The 16,396-nt window shown below is 50.5% G+C and overlaps 1 long non-coding RNA gene across 1 annotated transcript; it reads left to right on the forward strand.

The window, feature by feature from the left end:
• Positions 1–731: 731 nt before the first annotated feature.
• On the forward strand, positions 732–16,311 carry LOC135424495 (uncharacterized). Its single transcript, XR_010435255.1, has 3 exons — positions 732–782; positions 5,033–5,170; positions 14,126–16,311. It is a non-coding gene; the product is annotated as an uncharacterized LOC135424495 (long non-coding RNA).
• The last annotated feature ends 85 nt before the right edge of the window (positions 16,312–16,396 follow it).

Consider the following 16,396-nt stretch of genomic DNA (forward strand, 5'->3'; position numbering starts at 1 on the left):
TGGGAATGGAAAGCAGTCAAACTGGAGTCTGAAAGCAGCAAAATCTGAGTACAGGTGACAAGCCCAGAGTCACCTCTGAAATGTCTGAGAGCTGAGGGGTCGTCTCTCTGCTCCTGGATCCCCTCTGACAGCAGGGAGATCACTTAATCAGAGAGTGGTTTGGGTTAGAAGGGACCTCAAAGATCCATTGCCCCTGCCACGGGCAGGGACACCTTCCACTAGCCCAGGTTGCTCCAATCTTCATCCGACCTGGCCTTGGACACTTCCAGGAATGGGGCAGCCACAGCTTCTCTGGACAACCTGTGGCAGGACCTCCCCACCCTCACAGAGATGGTTCCATGCTGCTGCCTGCTCTGGGAGCCCCTTCTCCAGGCAAGGCAAACGAGTTCCCAGGAAAAGACAGCGTGACTTCAAGTTTATTTTTAGTGCCTGGATCCTCCTGGCCTTGCTCCTATTTTAGCACCTGATTTTTTTTTTTTTTAATTTATTCCAGAGCACAGATTTAACCCAACTCACAAGTCCTTTACTCTCCAGAATGGCCCATTTTGTTTCTTCAATCTCTCTTAAAAAGCCAACGGGCTGCAAAAGGAACTTTTTTTTTTTTAAGTGGTCCAAGCAAGAAGGCTGTAAACAGATACCAAGGTGGTGCTAAAAATAAGCTGCTTCCAAATTAAGCAGCTGACTGTGAGGTGTTCCCCAGCCCTCTGTGCCCTCTGATAGCTGCAGAAAGCCTCACAGGCTGCCCTGGTCGGATGGGCAGGACCTGGGGGAAGCAGCTTTTGGTGAGTCCTATGCTCTGGCTTGAGGACAAAAGAGATTCCGTGCCTTCCTGCCCCACAGGAGCCTGTGGCACGAGTGTTTGGCCTGGTAGGAAGGCAGATGATGATACAGAACAGCAATAATTAGCACAGCCCTTGTTGCAGCGGCCTTTGCTCTGTGAAGACGGGGCTGGCAATCTGCCTGGCTGCTTTTAGCTTCCCAAATAAGCAAATATGACCCATCACAAATAGAATTAGCCATTTAAGTCCCCAAGGCACGTAAGTTTTTAAAAACAAAACAACTAAAATCCCCCCTTGTGCAGAGTTCAGATCCCGGGAGAGAAGACGTAGACTTGGATGCGCTGAGGGATTTGCCACCGTCTTGATTTTCGGGTGAAAGCTCCTCAGCCCACAGTCTGTGTGTGCCTATAAATGGATAAGCTCTGCCAGGTACCAAGTAACTAATGGACTCAACAATTAAAAGCTCAGGAGAACGGCATGAGCTAAGTGTGGAGTTGATTGGCTGCAATTACTCATGGCTGTAGTGCACGGATAATGTTTCCAAGGATATGTTGGAGTCGGAACAAAGACTCTGGATGAAGAGAGACCGTCATTGCCTTGCCCATGCCAATGCTCTTCTAATTCTCTACAGCTTCGTCTGTGTGGGAATTAATCACGTTTTCTCAGCTTTTCCCTTTAGAGGGCGATCATGTCCCACAGATCTCCGGCACGGAACCTTCACCAGCGGGAGCTGCAGGACAAGGCAGAGCCTCCCCGAGGTCAGCGGGCCATGGTGGTTCTTCTGAGGGTCTGTGAACCTTCCTAGAGATGTGAAGGAAGTTAGTCTGGTCTGGACAGTTCTGTTTGAACATATTCTCCTTCCTCAGGCAGCTGCAATGCTGCTCCCAAGGGCAATTTGGACATAATTTAGATAGATTTCCTGTGGCCAATCTCCATCAGTTATGGTATTTTGTTATTCCAGTCTTTGAAAGGTTGAGCAAGCAAGGAAAGCTGTGAAAAGGGCATGGAGATCTACATGTGAGCTTTTGGGGGCTGCTCTCAACTTCCTCACAGAGGATGAGAGGGGCATTGCTTCCTCCAGCAAATCATGAGAGACATTAAGCCCCATCTCTCTGATTTCTCGAGGTGCTTCAGTATCTGTCCTTCAAAGCTACAGCATTGCCCTCTCTAAAGAAGTCTGGGCTTTGCTCTGAGGTGTTTGGTTACCCCTAGAGCAGATAATAGGAGAATGGGCAGAATATGTGATAGGGGAAGGAAGGATGGAAAGAAAAATGGAAATCAATGACAGAACTGCTCCAACTTCAACTGGGCTTTGATCCCATGCTCGAATTGAAGGACAAGATCTTCTTTCAGTTTTCCACCCATTTCCCTTCTTAGTTGCCTGTAAATCCCTCAAGGGTTTAGAAACTCTTCATGCTTACTGACACCAGTTTGATTTCCTCTTGATCTCCCCCTCTGCCTGTCCAGGTCCCACCCATCTGTGCTTTCAGGGGTGCCCTGCTGTGATTATCTTTGACACATGGCTGGGGGGAAGCAGACAGGGTATTTGAACCCATTACAAAGCCAGTTTCCCCATTACCAACTCCATCTGGCTGGTGCAGGGGGTAGCTGCATTGATGTTTGTCTCTGTTAGAAATGGTGGGTGCACAGCAGTGCACAAAGAACAGTCCCTTGGGCTAAGGCTGGAGATTCCTTGCTGGTATTTCAGGTACCAGACTTCTGAGAGAAAAGATCTGCACTGTTAAGAAAAGGCAGCCACGAGGTCTCAGATCCTGGTGTCTGCTGCTTCAAATCAGTCCCAAGAAATGGCAGACAGGCTCTTTGGAGCCTCAGCAGCAGACAAGCAACATCTTCCCACATAGGACAAGGCACACTGCAAACAAAACATCCTTCCCTGCTCCCAGCAGCAAAGCTCTTAAGCCTTCATTTAATGTTAAATACACGTTTAAACCTAAACCCATTCCTCCTCAGCATGTCTTGCATGCTTATGTAGAAATTTAGCAGACTCAGGAATGCTCTGCTGTAACTGGGGCCTATCTGAAAGCCTGTGCACTGAATAATAAAGAGCTTTTTCCTTACAGAATATCTGTGCAACGAAGGGATGGCTTTTCTGGGAGCATGGTAGGATCTACAGGCAGGGCTAAGACATGGATTCTGCAGGCAGAGAACAGAAAAGATTGCCCTTTCTCCTAATAATGCAAAAGAAATGGCAGCTTCAGCCACTCAACTCTTGCTCCTGCTTCTGCCCCTTTTTCTCAACTGAATTTTGGGTACAGTGCAACAAAAAGCAGTCCTAGGGTACTGTCTTCAACTGCAACACAGGAAGCAGCTTGAGGAGACCATGGAATGGAGTCAAGTTGATCAATGACTTGACACCTTCAGGTCTGTGTCCCAGCTGGGCAAAGTGACCATCTTTGTGTGAGTGAGCCAGAATGCATTCCCAGCTCCATTCCTTGAAGGAGCCCATCGGAACAGAGAGCCCACCACAAAATGTTCCAGTGGCAGGGAGTGCACAGATAAATCCTGGGGCCAGACAGATGCACTGGTGCAATAGTAGCAGCAGGAATCCAGTTTCTTCATGGATGAGCATGTTTAATTAAAATATATACCCTCAGAGCATACCTGGAGATAGAAGGTGTGTACAGCTACAAAAATGCCCTCAGAGCTAGAAGGAAAACCTTAACACTGTAAAGTTAGTGAGACAGGAGAAAGATTTCCTTTTAGGCCATGTTAGATGAGGCAAGGAAAGGAGAGATGTCCTTGCTTTGGGCAAAGAGATGGATCCTCTCTATTTTCTGTGTCAGCCTGAGAGATTACAGCACGGTAAGCAGAAAGGGAGTGAGCTGGTATAAAAATATCTGGGCAATATTAATGAGAGACTTCTCAGGTCCTCTTTTATCACAAACAGTGTTTCTGTTTGCTTGGATTACTTGGCCACCCAGCACTTGGTTCAGCCAACCCAGCCTGCACTGTCCTGTAAGCAATATTTCATCTATCAGGCTCAGATACAAGAAATATGCTGGGCACGCACGGAGCAAACAAGCATATTCTTGCAAGTAATTAGCATAAACTGCACTGAGGTCAAGCGGTTGTGTCGGGAGCACAATGCAAATCAACATTTCCTCCTCCTGCAGATGGAAAATGGAGAATTGCAAATGCCATATCTCCGGCTCACCCCTTGCTTCCCATCGTTTATTCCAGAGGAAGGAGATAATTGTTTCGAGGTGCTTTTGAGAACAGCATCTCTGCTGCTTTCGTTGCTTAATGGGAAAGAACATGTTTAAATGATGGAAGGTCACGTTATTTCAGGACCTTTCAGGGCATTTTTCTTGCCCTTGTGGAGGGAAAGCAGGCCAAGTGCCTAATTTGACCAAATCTGAAGTGGTAAACTAAGGCCTCACAAAGTGACAGAGGGCAGCTGGTTAAAGGCCACTGGTTATTCCTTCTGCTATCTCTAAAATGGTTTGTTGAGGACAGTCTCCCAGTGACATCTGCTTGAAGGAGCCCTGCTGCAGGGCATCAGATCAAGGGTCACCAAGACTAATGTAATTTTTTCCAAGAGATGTCCAAAATGAATGCCTAGGGAATGAAGGAGCAGCACTATTACATATGGTACATCTCCCAGAAACTTCCCTGCCACCAACCATTTGAGGGGTGTGACACTTGAGAGCCAGAGGTCATTTCACTCACTCTGCTAATGGGTTTTCTCTGGAATGGAGATTTCAGTAACTTTCTTTTCCATGAACTTGCCCAGTCCCCTTTTGAACCTGTAACAGCCATTCCCTCCTGTGGAGAAGAGAGGGACCAGCTTCCTTTCTTTCGTTTGTTCTGTGTCTGGCTCCTGCTTGTTTTGCTTGGTGGCCCCAAGTTCTTGTACAGGAAGAGACCATAAATGGAGAATTCCTCCCCACTCTCTCACTGTGCAGGCAGAACTTATGGTTCTACTTATCCTCCCCTTCTCTTCGGGCTCACAGGTGTGATGTCTTCAGAACAGATCAAAGAGTGAGCATAGTGTTGTTTTAAACCACTGTTTTCCTCTAGAATGTGATCTATCCACTTGCAGATGGCTTTTATGGTCTCTAAAGCCTCCCGTGGATTACCCTGTGCTTGACTGTATAAACATTTTCTCTATCCCACATCCTGCTTCCACAGCATGGCTCGTACTCACTTCTCTGTCCTTTCCCTCAGTCCAAACATCCTGCAGAAAGCCTCCAGCTTTCCCTGACAGCCTTCCTCACTCCCTTTCCCCACAGGTTGCAAATAAAACTCAATCAAGCCCAACGCAATCCCCCCAGATTCCTGGAGACCTGCCTGCAGGGGAGAGACTCACGTGCCTTTCCCTTCTGATCGAACTACCAACACACGTCCTGCTGCGCTGCTGCTGCAGAAAGGTCGGTCTGTCTCCAGCCATCTCTCCCCTGCACGTCTCGAGTGCTCTCCTCTCTTCCCTCAGCTGTCATCTCCTCGCTGCTGAGGGAGGTGGGCGGGAGAACACGCACCGCGGGAGATGGCTAATCCTCCGTAGCGCTTGTGCTCAGGGATGGGAGAACTCAGCTGCTCTGGCATCCTCCTCCAGCTCCCCTCCCTCCCGGTGCCAGGGGGAGAAACCCCCGCCGTGGCTGCCCGGCACACGCGTGTGTGCACCAGCGAGCGAGCTCTGCGACCTGGGGAGTGCTGCTGGGGGCTTGGGGGGCTGTGTGCTGGGAGCTGGACGTGCACCCCTTTATGTACCAAACCAGGGGTTCCGCTTGCCCCACACACTGCAGAGGGGAGGGAACTGCTCCCCGAGACAGCAGGTCTCAGGGTAACCCCCACCCCCAGCAGCTGGAGGGGGGGCACGACTGAGGATGAAGTGGGCAGGCAAGGTGAGGCAGGGGGAACCAGGACAGCGTGGGTGGTACTGCAACAAACAGCACCTGGTTTACCACGAAGTTGCATGTGAAGCGCTGCTGACTTGGAGCAGCTGGCAAAAAAACTGGAAGCAAACCCCCCTCCTCCCCAGTCATTATTTAAACAGTATAAAGGTCTCTGTAAATGTTTAAAACAACGTGGTTGGGAGGGGAAGGAGGAAAGACAAACAAGTTTGCTGTTTCAGCTTTGCAGAAACAGATCTTGTTTTTTGGCAGGGTTTTATTCATCCAGAGGATCTAGCTCCTAGCATGCTTTGGGAGGCTCCAGATTCATAATCACTTCCCAAACATCTTCCTCCAAGAGGCTGCACTTTGGCACAGGCACCACCCTTGGTGTCTGTGTTTGGCCAGTGCCCTGTGCTGTAGCATCCCAGTTCGTGGCCAGGGCACCTATGCCAGGAGTCAGTGGCTCTGAGTGCTCGCTCCCAAAGATGTTTTTCTTTCCCAGACCTAAGTCTCATGATAGTCAAAGCTCAGCAGGAGCCAGGGAGCTCAAAGGAGCAAGATTCTGTGGGCTGGCTGACTGCTGGGGTACCTTTCCTACACGTGAGCAAGGCAGGAATCAGGAGCCCCTCTCTTCCCTGAGCACCTCTCCCGGTTCTCAGCTTGCTGCCTTTCCTTCCTCATCTGTCTCAGTACAACTGCCAGCACCTGCTGCATTACCAGAGCAGAAACCCTATGTAATTCCTGTTCAAATACACAGCTGGCAGCATGACTTCAACTAATTCAGCTTTTTGCTGTTGAAGAGCTGGAGCTGTATCCTGGTTTGGCTCCAGGCTGAGAGGGAATTGATCTGAAGCCCTGGGCATTGCAGGCTGCTGGAGACCGGTGGCTGCTCTCCAGCCTCCATCCAGATCTGATGCTCCGTGTCCAAGATCCCAAACCGTGGAGCATCAGTCCTGGAGGAGAACCAGCAATTATTTGGGCTCTCATGGGTGAGGGGGGGCATCCTGCTCAGCATAAGGGAGACTTTGGGCTGGGAAAATGAGGGATCATCCACGAGGAACACATGAGAACCAGGTCCCTGGGGACCAGAGGATTGTACTCCCCACCAACTTGCCAGGGGTCTCACCCATTCCCCAGTTCCCAGTCAGGGCTAATTTCTGCCCAGTCCTGCCTGCTCTGCTCCTGCCCAACCAGGGAAGGGTTAGCTCTTGAGCAGGGCTACTCCTGTTGCCTGGGGCTCTGTGTAGTTTAGAGGGGGGGAGGGGGAAAACTCTGATACTATTTTCAACCAAAGCCTGAAGAGTGATGTGAGGGACCAGCTGCCTGTGTGCTGTCCTGCCTCTCTGGAGTCCTGTTCTACTCAAATCAATAACTGCCCACAGATAGCACCAGCAAAAGCTGTCGCTGGGGTCTCCTCTGCTTTTCTAACTTCAGCCAGATCCTATGCAGAACCTACACTGAGATAAAAGAGACTGACACAGTGTGAAACCTTCCTCCTCTTCAGCAGATGGTGTTTGTGACAATGGACTTTGCTTGTGTGGTTATAGCAGAACGGCCTGGGCTGGCCGAGAAACAGAAAGAGAAGCTGCAGGCTGGGCTTGCTGGGACCGGCTTGCTGTGTAAACCCGGCCTGAAAGACTGCATCACAAAGGAGCTCTTGTTTTTTCAAGGATCAGGCTTTTCTGCCATCTCCAACTTCCCAGCTAAAGCACTGTCATGACTTGCCTGCAGTCAGTAGCTCCAGCCCCTCTGCAGCATTCCTGGCACTCTCCCGGGACCTGCGGTGAGCGAGGAGGTGATGCGTGTCACAATGTGAACTTCATGTTACCTTCACAGAAAACCTAAATGCATCTTAACTGGGGTTAACCTGGTGTCACTGCCTTAGGCTTTAGCACATTGGTGCTGCATCTGTCCTAGCTGTGAACTCTACATGCTTCATGCCTGAAAACCCTCACGGTTGGAGGAACAGTGCCCTGACTTGAGTGAACCACTGAGATGGTGTGAGTTATGGCTGGTACTGCTGCTGACTGAGCCTGTTCCTGCATATCCTGCTAAAGTGATCATGAGGAAGGTGAAGCTGAACCTCCATCAGGCCCATTGCTGTCAGACCGAGACTGCTGAGCACGAACTGCAGTGGATGTTTTCAAGATAAACCTCAATCTCAATCAGGGTGAACAAGAAAAAGCATATTGCCTTGATATTGTCTGGAGGCTGCCTTCTGCACCATGACTGAGGGTGGAATCTGGTTACCATCAAGAACCAGGTGTCAGCTGGCATAAGCCCTCCAAGAAACTGGGTTACCAATATTTCTGACCTGATTCTATCACATTCAAGACGTGAGTGAATACAGAGCAAGTGTTGCTCCTTCCAGCAGGAGAGGCCAAGAAGCCATGTGCTCTGATGCTGTTTGCATGTCTCAGCTAGTCCCAAGCCTCCAGAAACTCTTTTCCCAGTTCCATTTTGGCTGTCTGAGCATCTCCCTGTTCCCGAGCAGCCTGCCATGCAAACCCTACCAAACCACAGCAATCTGTGAAGAAGCTGATGAGTGTGGCAGGGAGACTATTGCAGGCTCAGTCCCACATTTGGTTAATACCCAGAGGAGATGTTTACCTTCACGAGGAGAGGGGCTACGTACATCTGTCAGCTCTGCTATTCAAGCATGCAGCAATCCCATGGACACACACACCACCTGAAATCCGAGAGCCAGCTCAGCCCTGTGTACATATCTCCTCACCAGCCTGACTCTGATAGGACCAGGCTTTCTCACAGCGCTTGGAAACAAACCTCACTTAGCCCTGACAAGCCTCAGAAGCTCTTTCACAGCAAGCCATGTGTGAACTTAATGTGTTCCGTACCAGCACCATCTACCTGCCTCTACCCTCCTCAGTTACAATAGGCACAACAGGCCTGGGCAGGTAGGAGGACACTGGGCACAGCTGGACTTGGACGCTGGAGGGTTCAGCCAGAGTCCACTCTTCCCCACAGCACTGCCTTCAGCTAAAGATCAGATCTCTCTTTACCTCTTCTTTCACTCAAAGCTCTCAAAGCAGTGCCGTATGGATGCAATCATGATGTTCATTAGTCTCTGTCTGAGCCCTCTTATGTTGCAAAATCCCTGGAGGGGACAGGCTGGAGTGGGATGGGGTTTGCTGCAGCTGAGCTCTGGTGGTTTTCCCCCTGGGGTTTCAAGAAGTTTTGTTCCACCCATGAGAAGTGCCAGGCATCAGGGGAAGATTTGTTTTTTGGCAGCTGTTTCCGTTTTGCTCTAGAAAACTGATGCTGTGCTAGGAATGCACTCTGACTAAAACTCCTCTGGGCTGCTCAGGTCAAATAGCAAATTGCAGCAATAGGGGAAATGGGGGACAGGAGAACACTTCTGATCCGTAGAGCAAACAGAAGGGCCGAGCCCTTTCATTTCCCTTTCATCCTTCCCTGAGCCAAAAGCAGGAGGTGAGCAGTTTGAGGGAGAGGCAGAAGCTGGGGGTTGGCAGGCTGCTTCCTCCCACCTCTGGCAGCCACAGAGCACAGACATGCACACTTGGCTCTGCCTGTGCCTGCTCTGGAGAGCTCTGACACTGTCAGTCTAGTTGCTTTTGAGGTGGTGTCTGATCCCTTTGGAGAACAGACCTCTCTCTTTCCGCTTGTTTTGCACAAGGCTCAGGAAAGCTTTCGGGATCAGAGGATTAAACAAGGGGTGTGACGAGCAGTGACAGTTTGGGAAAAACACAAGCAGCAAAAGGTTTTGATACTGTCAGAGAACATGACAGGCAGGTTCACAGCCCCTGCAGGCCTTGGCTTCCTGTTTTCTTGTGCCAAACGGGGAAAACAGTCCTGCGCGGTGACAGAGTCGCAGGTGGTGACCTTGTGGCAGGCAGGGCAGAGCTGGAGATGTTGAGAGCAAAGCAGAAAGCCCAGGCAGGGGCTGGGAGGGGGGGAGATGCTCTGCAGGGACTAGGGAAGCTGGGCACAGCTTTCTTTGGGAGGATGCTGTGAAGCATCTGGAAACTCATCTCTGATGTGCTCAGCTCTGTCCACTGCACCCTGGATGCTGAAGTTGCTCTCAGGGCATCTCTTCCTCCTGCTCAGGGACTGCCAGGGCTGATAAGGAACCTCTGGGGCTGGAGGGTGGGGGTGAGAGATGCAGGAACCCAAAACTTGTCTCCTTGCCCTCCACTGGCTGAAGGTGCCAGGATTGAGGATGGGGCCATCCCTGCCCAGCGGGGTGTCCCCTGGGTGAGCACAGAGTGGGCACAGCCCCAATGCTCCAGCCCCTCGATGCTGCTGCAAAATGGGTCACCCCATCAAAACAGACCTTGCCTTGTTCCCAGACTAAAAGAAGGGGCTGTGTGATAAAAAGCTGCAGCTGGTCTATCTAATCTCCCACCAGTGTCTGCATTAACTGTCAAGACAGTGATTTCCTTGATGCTGAGCAATTTTTTTCTGTGCACGCATCCAGCTAATCAATTAAGTTTCTCAGCAGCTTCCTCCAGCATTCAGGCTTGGAGGGTGGAAGGAATTTGTTATTCTAGGCACTGTTGGAGAGGCATGAACTGTACTAAAAGCAAATTGGTTGCGCTTTCCAAGCACTGACACTCTTCACTCACAGTTTGTCTTGCTGATTCTCCTCCCCCTCCCTCCTCCCTGCTCTCCTGAGCACCCCTGGTCAAACCAGCTCACACAGAGCTGGCCTAAGGCACATCTGCTCAGCACCACACTGTGCCCAGCTGTGCTGGAGCTGGGTGTTTGGGACACTCTGTGTCCCCTGTGTCCCATGCAGAGGCATGGATGTTTTCCTTGGGACAGGGTCTTCCTTCAGCAGGTCAGTTTGGCTGTGCAAGGGCTGAATGCTGCTGGATTATCTCACCTGCTTTCCCAGCTGCAGCTGGTACAAGCTGGCGAGGCTGGGTACCACACCACTGTCATGGGGATGTGCCTCTGCTGAAAAACTATTCTCTCTTGATGCCTTTATTCCTTTTCCCATCTTGTTTTCCTCCTTCTTTGTTGTTCCTTGCCCTGCCTAGGTGTGGTCCTCCCCATATGGGAGGCAGACACTCTGGGATGCATTCACATCCGCCCCAGTAACCCTGGGCTTTGCAGAGCTGAGCACTGGGCTGAGAAAGGGAAGTGGAAGGATCCAGCAGGGTGGGTGGAGGCACTAAGAAATATGGGGAGTTTGGGGTGATCCTGGGAAGATTTATGGATGGTTGGAAAGAATCGTGTCTCCTGCCAGATCGGATACACCCTGGCTCTCTTCTGGTGGGAATGGGGATGTTTTTTGTGAGTATTTAGCAATGCAATGGCTGAAATATGGGAGTGGCAGGGTTGCCAGAGTCAGGAAGGCCGTAGAGGTTTTTTAGGAGGTCAGGCAGTTGTGTAAGACTCCTCACTCCCCACACTTTGGCCTGTCAGGATATGTGCACACATCCTCCCGGGCCAAGGAAAATTTGGCCCCAGCAGGACTGCTGTTGGCTGGGTGGCTGGTGGGTAGGGATGACCACAGCTTGAGTCCAGCTTGGCCTGGAGGTGAGCAATGTCTTTTCCATCAAGTGCTGCCTGGCAGCCTCAGGGGTGCCTGCTCAAAGCCTTCCCTGCGGGTTTGTTGCTCAATGTGTCATCCTGCTTGGAAGTCTCAACACAGAAGATGAGGAGAAACTGAGTGAAGAAAATGAGCCATGCCTTCAGAGGGTAATCTTTATCAGCAAGAGGATTTCAGCCACCTCTGGTTGTGTTCTCTACAGCAAAATAACCTGCTGCTAATAGTATTCCTCTTTTTAAGCTAAATCCCACAGATGTTCTGCTCGGGAAGTGATTTGGTGAACCAGGAAAGAGAACCCAGGATGCCTGCTGCCAGTCTTCTTTCCAAGCCATTACACAACACTGTTCTGGGGTTAAAAAACCAGAAACATCTGGGAATAATCAAAGCTATTTATGCTCTGGGAAAGCATGGCTGGAGAAAGTTTGAAGGAAGCAACTTGAAAGCTCAGCATTGTTAAAAGCAGTCTGGAAGCCCTGAAAATTAAAACTAGGGTAACATCTACAAAGAGTGAGGAAGTATCAAGAGAAGGATCTAATATCCTCTGTGGAGCAGAGAGAGATGGAATGAATTGTAATGCTTGAGCCTTTACTAAGCTACAGGGCATTAAAAATTGCTTTGGAACAAACAAATCTGCCATTCCTGCGGTTTCTGCTGGCAGGAGAGCAGAGGGAAAGACCAGGGGTCTGGCTTAAAAGCAGCCTGGGGATTGGAAGTGTGATTTAGAGGCAGATAACTACAATCCTCCAAATGCCTGGTACTGGTGATGCAGAGCCCACAGTAAGCAGTACCTGCCAGGGCTGGCTCAGGGGGGATGCAGGCTGTGCAGGGGAGGTGTGGGGCTCAATGCCATCCCTGTCAGGGTGTCACCAGCCAGAGTACAGCTGGGGCAGGGAGGAATGTAACCTGCAGGCTCTGCTTTCCAAGTGTCAGGATGTGTGCTTGGGCTGGCCAATGGCACTGCCATGGGAAGGGGAACAAGACAGGCCCTGGTTCCTGGGGGATGTTCCTCCTGGAGGGTGACAGTGCCTTGCTGCCCATCACTGTGGGGAATGTGCTCAGATCTCCTCTGGCGTGGGAGTTCAAATGATCCTGGGATCATCCTCTGAGCCTGGTGGATAACCCAGGGCTGGCAGCTGGAAACACTGTTCGTGGGGTGTCCAGCTGGCAGCAGGGACTGTGGTGCTCCTTGTGCTTGCTGAGCTACCTGCAGCACTGACCCTGCTCCTTCCTCAGCAACCTGGGGGCAGCTTCCCTGGAATTACTTAGGGAGCCAGCCTTCATTGATGAAAATCCTGTCTTTTAGCATCACTGGGAGGCAAGTCTGCTGCTGGAAAATCTCATTTGTGCTGATTTGTAGAAGCTTTAATCGTAGAGGGCCTCTCTCAGTGCTTTCCATTCCCTCTTGTACCACTTTACATCTTCCCCTACTCCTGCCTCTGGCTAGGTCTGGAATAAAAGCTCCTATCATCTCCAAGAGATGGAAAAGTAGCCTGGGTGTGGGGAGGGTGAGCACACTGGAGGAAGGACAATGGGACAAGCAACCACCACAGGAGCCATGGAAATGGTTAAAGATTTGGGGAATCCAGATCTGCTGCATCTTCTGTGACAATCTGGCCTCCCCAGCATCCTTGTAAATGAGAAGCCGCATAAGCCTCACACTCTATTATTGCTACAGAGCATTAGAGTCTCTCATTTAGGATAAACATTCTCATCTCCAGCAGAGCATGAATAACATTAAATGAGATAGTTAAAATGTTTCAGGCCAATTATAGCCCCGGTGTAACTTCGGCAGAGTTACACCAGGGATTAATTTGATCCGGAGAGCTCTGCCTCCTGTTCCGAACTGGGATTCCAGCACGGGTAATTACATCCTGCCTCTCTGCACTTCCTCTGGAGTTTTAATTGGGTTGAATGGACTCAAATTCTGCTTTTTTCTTCAGAAAGCCACCAAATTTCCAAACTGCTACACGAGCTGAGGGAGCTCTGCCCCTGCCTCTCTGCCGTGCTAGTGAGGGTCAGGTCTGCTCGGGGATGCTGACAGCCCAGCACGGGTGCACAGCAGCCTGCACCTCTCTGTGCCTTCTGCTGCTAAACCCACCACCCCGGTCTCCTGTTGGGGGTCCAGCCCTCACCTCCCAGCCTGGATTCCAGACCAGGCTCCTTGTGCACTGAGACAGGCAGCTGGACTGTCTCCCTCTTCCACTTCCCAGCCTTCTCAGTAAATCAGTGTTAATGAGGGACATTTGACCCTCTCTTTCCCTGAACAGCCTTATGAAGCATTTTTGTTCCATGAGATAGTTAAGAAACTTGAAGCAATTTCCTCTCCTTGCTTCTACTCTAGTTTTTTGGTGGATTTTTTTTTTTCTTTCTTTGAGAAAAGGAAAAGTTGTAGGCCACACACAGCTTTTAGGATGCCTCAGAAGTGGGAGCAGAGGAGAGACAGCAGGGTCTGATGTGAAGGGGATGGAGCAGCCAGGCCAGTCACAATGAGGTGACCCCAGCCCTGGTCTACTTGGTCTGTCAGAGAGGCCACGTGTGCAACTGAGACAGGAGGGCCAGAGCTGGAAAAGTGCACTGGCTGGCTGTGATTAGGAATTTAATTGTGAAGGAATCGAATTCCGAATTATCTCACTGAGTTGGAGCAATACACAGCCATGCATCCTCCATAGCCAACTGTATGCAGGGGCGAGGGCAGAGGGAAGGGTGCTGGGAACGGTCTCCCTCGCAGATTTCCAGGACTTTCTGCTGCTGTGTGGTCCATTTCCCTTCTCACAGGGCAATGACGAAAACAGACAGTCAGATAAACCCCGGGGAGCTGGGCCCAGCCCCCCAGCCTCGCCCCCTCCTCCAAGGCTGTGTGGGACTGTGGGTCCCGCTCCACCTCCACCCCTTCAGCTGGGGGTAGCCCACTCGCCTTTCATTTCCCTTTTTGTTTTTCCTACACTGTATTTTAGTGGGGACAGAGATGGAAAGAAGAGCAGAGATGTCACAATCCTTCCTTCCTCCTCAAACAAACGGCATCTCCTCAGTGGGATAACAACAATGTGACCACAGTGGTGTGACCGTGTCCATCAGCCTCCTGACCTGCAGGAGACCTTCAGCATCCTTTGGAGAAGTGCTGGTGACACCCTGCCTGCCCCGTGGAGGCTGCCACGACCCCTTCTGTGTTTCCTGTAAAGTGGAGAGTGGTTTTGGCCGGCAGAGAGAACACGACGAACGAGGTTAAGCAAATTCCCACTCCCACCCATCCGGGGCCTTCCGGGACCATCCCAAATCTCCATGCAGAGCACAAACACCTCGTCATGGCCAGCAAGCCTTGCGCAGCCGCTGGCTACAGGCAGGCTCGCCCGCTCTGAGCTCAGCTGCTGGCTGCGGCTGACCGAGTAAATAAAGAACATTTCTCACGAAATCCACCCTCTTGGAGGTCCCCAGGCGGAGAGCTGGCCTTTCCATGGCTCAGGAAACCTTTATCCCCCAGATCTACAGCAGCCCCGTGCTGCAGTTGATTTAGCAAGCGATGTTTGCACACCCAGGTTTGCAGTGCACTGACCCTGTTCCCGGCAGCACCGTGACATTTGCAGGCACCGTTTCCATCTGGCCCCCTTGTACTTTCTGGGAGTTTTTGTGTGCTTGTCCAAATGGGGGGAAAGGTCAGAGTTATTGATGGAAGGTCCAGACTAAAATCTGGACTTCCCTAAGCCCAGGATGACTGTGCCTGGGCTAACCCTGCAGATTAGGGCTCCAGTGGCCTCCCCTCAGTGAGGCTCTGCTCCTAATCTTTGGGGCTCTCATAGCTCTAGCACATACCCATATTTTTGGGGGCTCTTCTGCATCCTGTTTCTGACCTTGCAGATCCTCCTTGTTGCTCCTCTCTACCCACCCAGAGCTGAACAGCCTCCACCCTGATGCCTCCTCTGCAGCTAAGGCCTTGACCTTTATTTTCCCTTAAATCAATACCTAAAAGCCATGCTGCAGCAATACCAGCATGTCAGGGGAATCCAGGTGATTTGTATCATCTGAAGAGCTGATTCTGCTTTTGAGGCTCAATCCTGGCAAGCTTTTGTCTTTTCAGCTCCCAATCTCTTCTGCGCTGCCTTCAGCACAGTATTGTATTCATCCCCTGACCTCCCTCCCTGGCATTATTGACTCTGTATCTTGGTTTTAATCTTCTATAAAATGAAGGCAGCTCCAGGTAAAAGAAGTTCTATTCTTCCTGATCATAATATTTCTTTTGCCAAAAAGAAGAAAAAAAATTATTTAACGTGAGTTGAAGTTGAAAAGGCTTAATTAAAAGACTTAACAGAGAAAAAAACTACAGGGAAAACTCTACAGACTTTTGTGAAATTCTCACTGTGGAGAATCAAGCTTCTGGGAGCTCTTGTTGATATCTATAGCCTTACCTCCATGGCAGGGAGGTGACCCTACAGCCCCAGGATGGGGAGAGGGTGCTGCCATCAGCCAGGAGCATCCTGGAGAGGAGCTGCATCCAAGGCTTCTTCCCCACCATCACTGCTCAGCCACTCTCCTTCCTCCAATGCTGTGTCCTGCTGTGGCTGTCTGCAGTGGTTGGCTCTCAGAAGGAGCAAACAGCCTGTTTTGGGTGCAAACAGGGTGTATTTACCAGTGAAAATTCATGCCAGCCCTGTTGGTGAGGCTGGCACAATTGTGCCCACAGAAAGGATTCAGTTTGTAACTACTCCACTCATAAAAAAACCCAACAACCAAGACCTATCTCCTTCTGTCTAATATCTACTGGCAAAAGCTTCGGGAACTGCTTTTGCAGTTAGTTGAAGCTGATGTTTGCGAGCCCACCATTCCCAATGACTGATCAGATAGACTTTTCCCATCAGAGCATTTATTTTTCCAACAGGACACCGAGTCCTGAAACAAATGAAGGCTTGCACAAGAAATCCTCTGCCTCAGTTTGGCAGCAAACAGAAAACAAGAATATTTTTCTTTATTCTAATACCAAATTTTTGTGGCTAAATAGAGCCAAAAATATATCTCACCCCCACCCTCCCCCCACTTCTCCCAGACACGAGACATCTCCGAACGCCGAAAGCAACTTTTCCCTGCCACAAATGGACCAGATAAACCCAGCAGGAGACTGGTGCTTAGGAGAAACAGATGTGCCTCTAATGCTGTCATCTACAGCAAGCTGTGTCTGCAAACTGATCTTTTATTAATGTTTTTATAGCGATGGGAAAGCTGCGGGGCAGGGCCCC

The sequence above is a fragment of the Pseudopipra pipra genome, chromosome 19 (genome assembly GCF_036250125.1).
Source record: "Pseudopipra pipra isolate bDixPip1 chromosome 19, bDixPip1.hap1, whole genome shotgun sequence".
NCBI classification, from domain to species: Eukaryota; Metazoa; Chordata; class Aves; order Passeriformes; family Pipridae; genus Pseudopipra; species Pseudopipra pipra.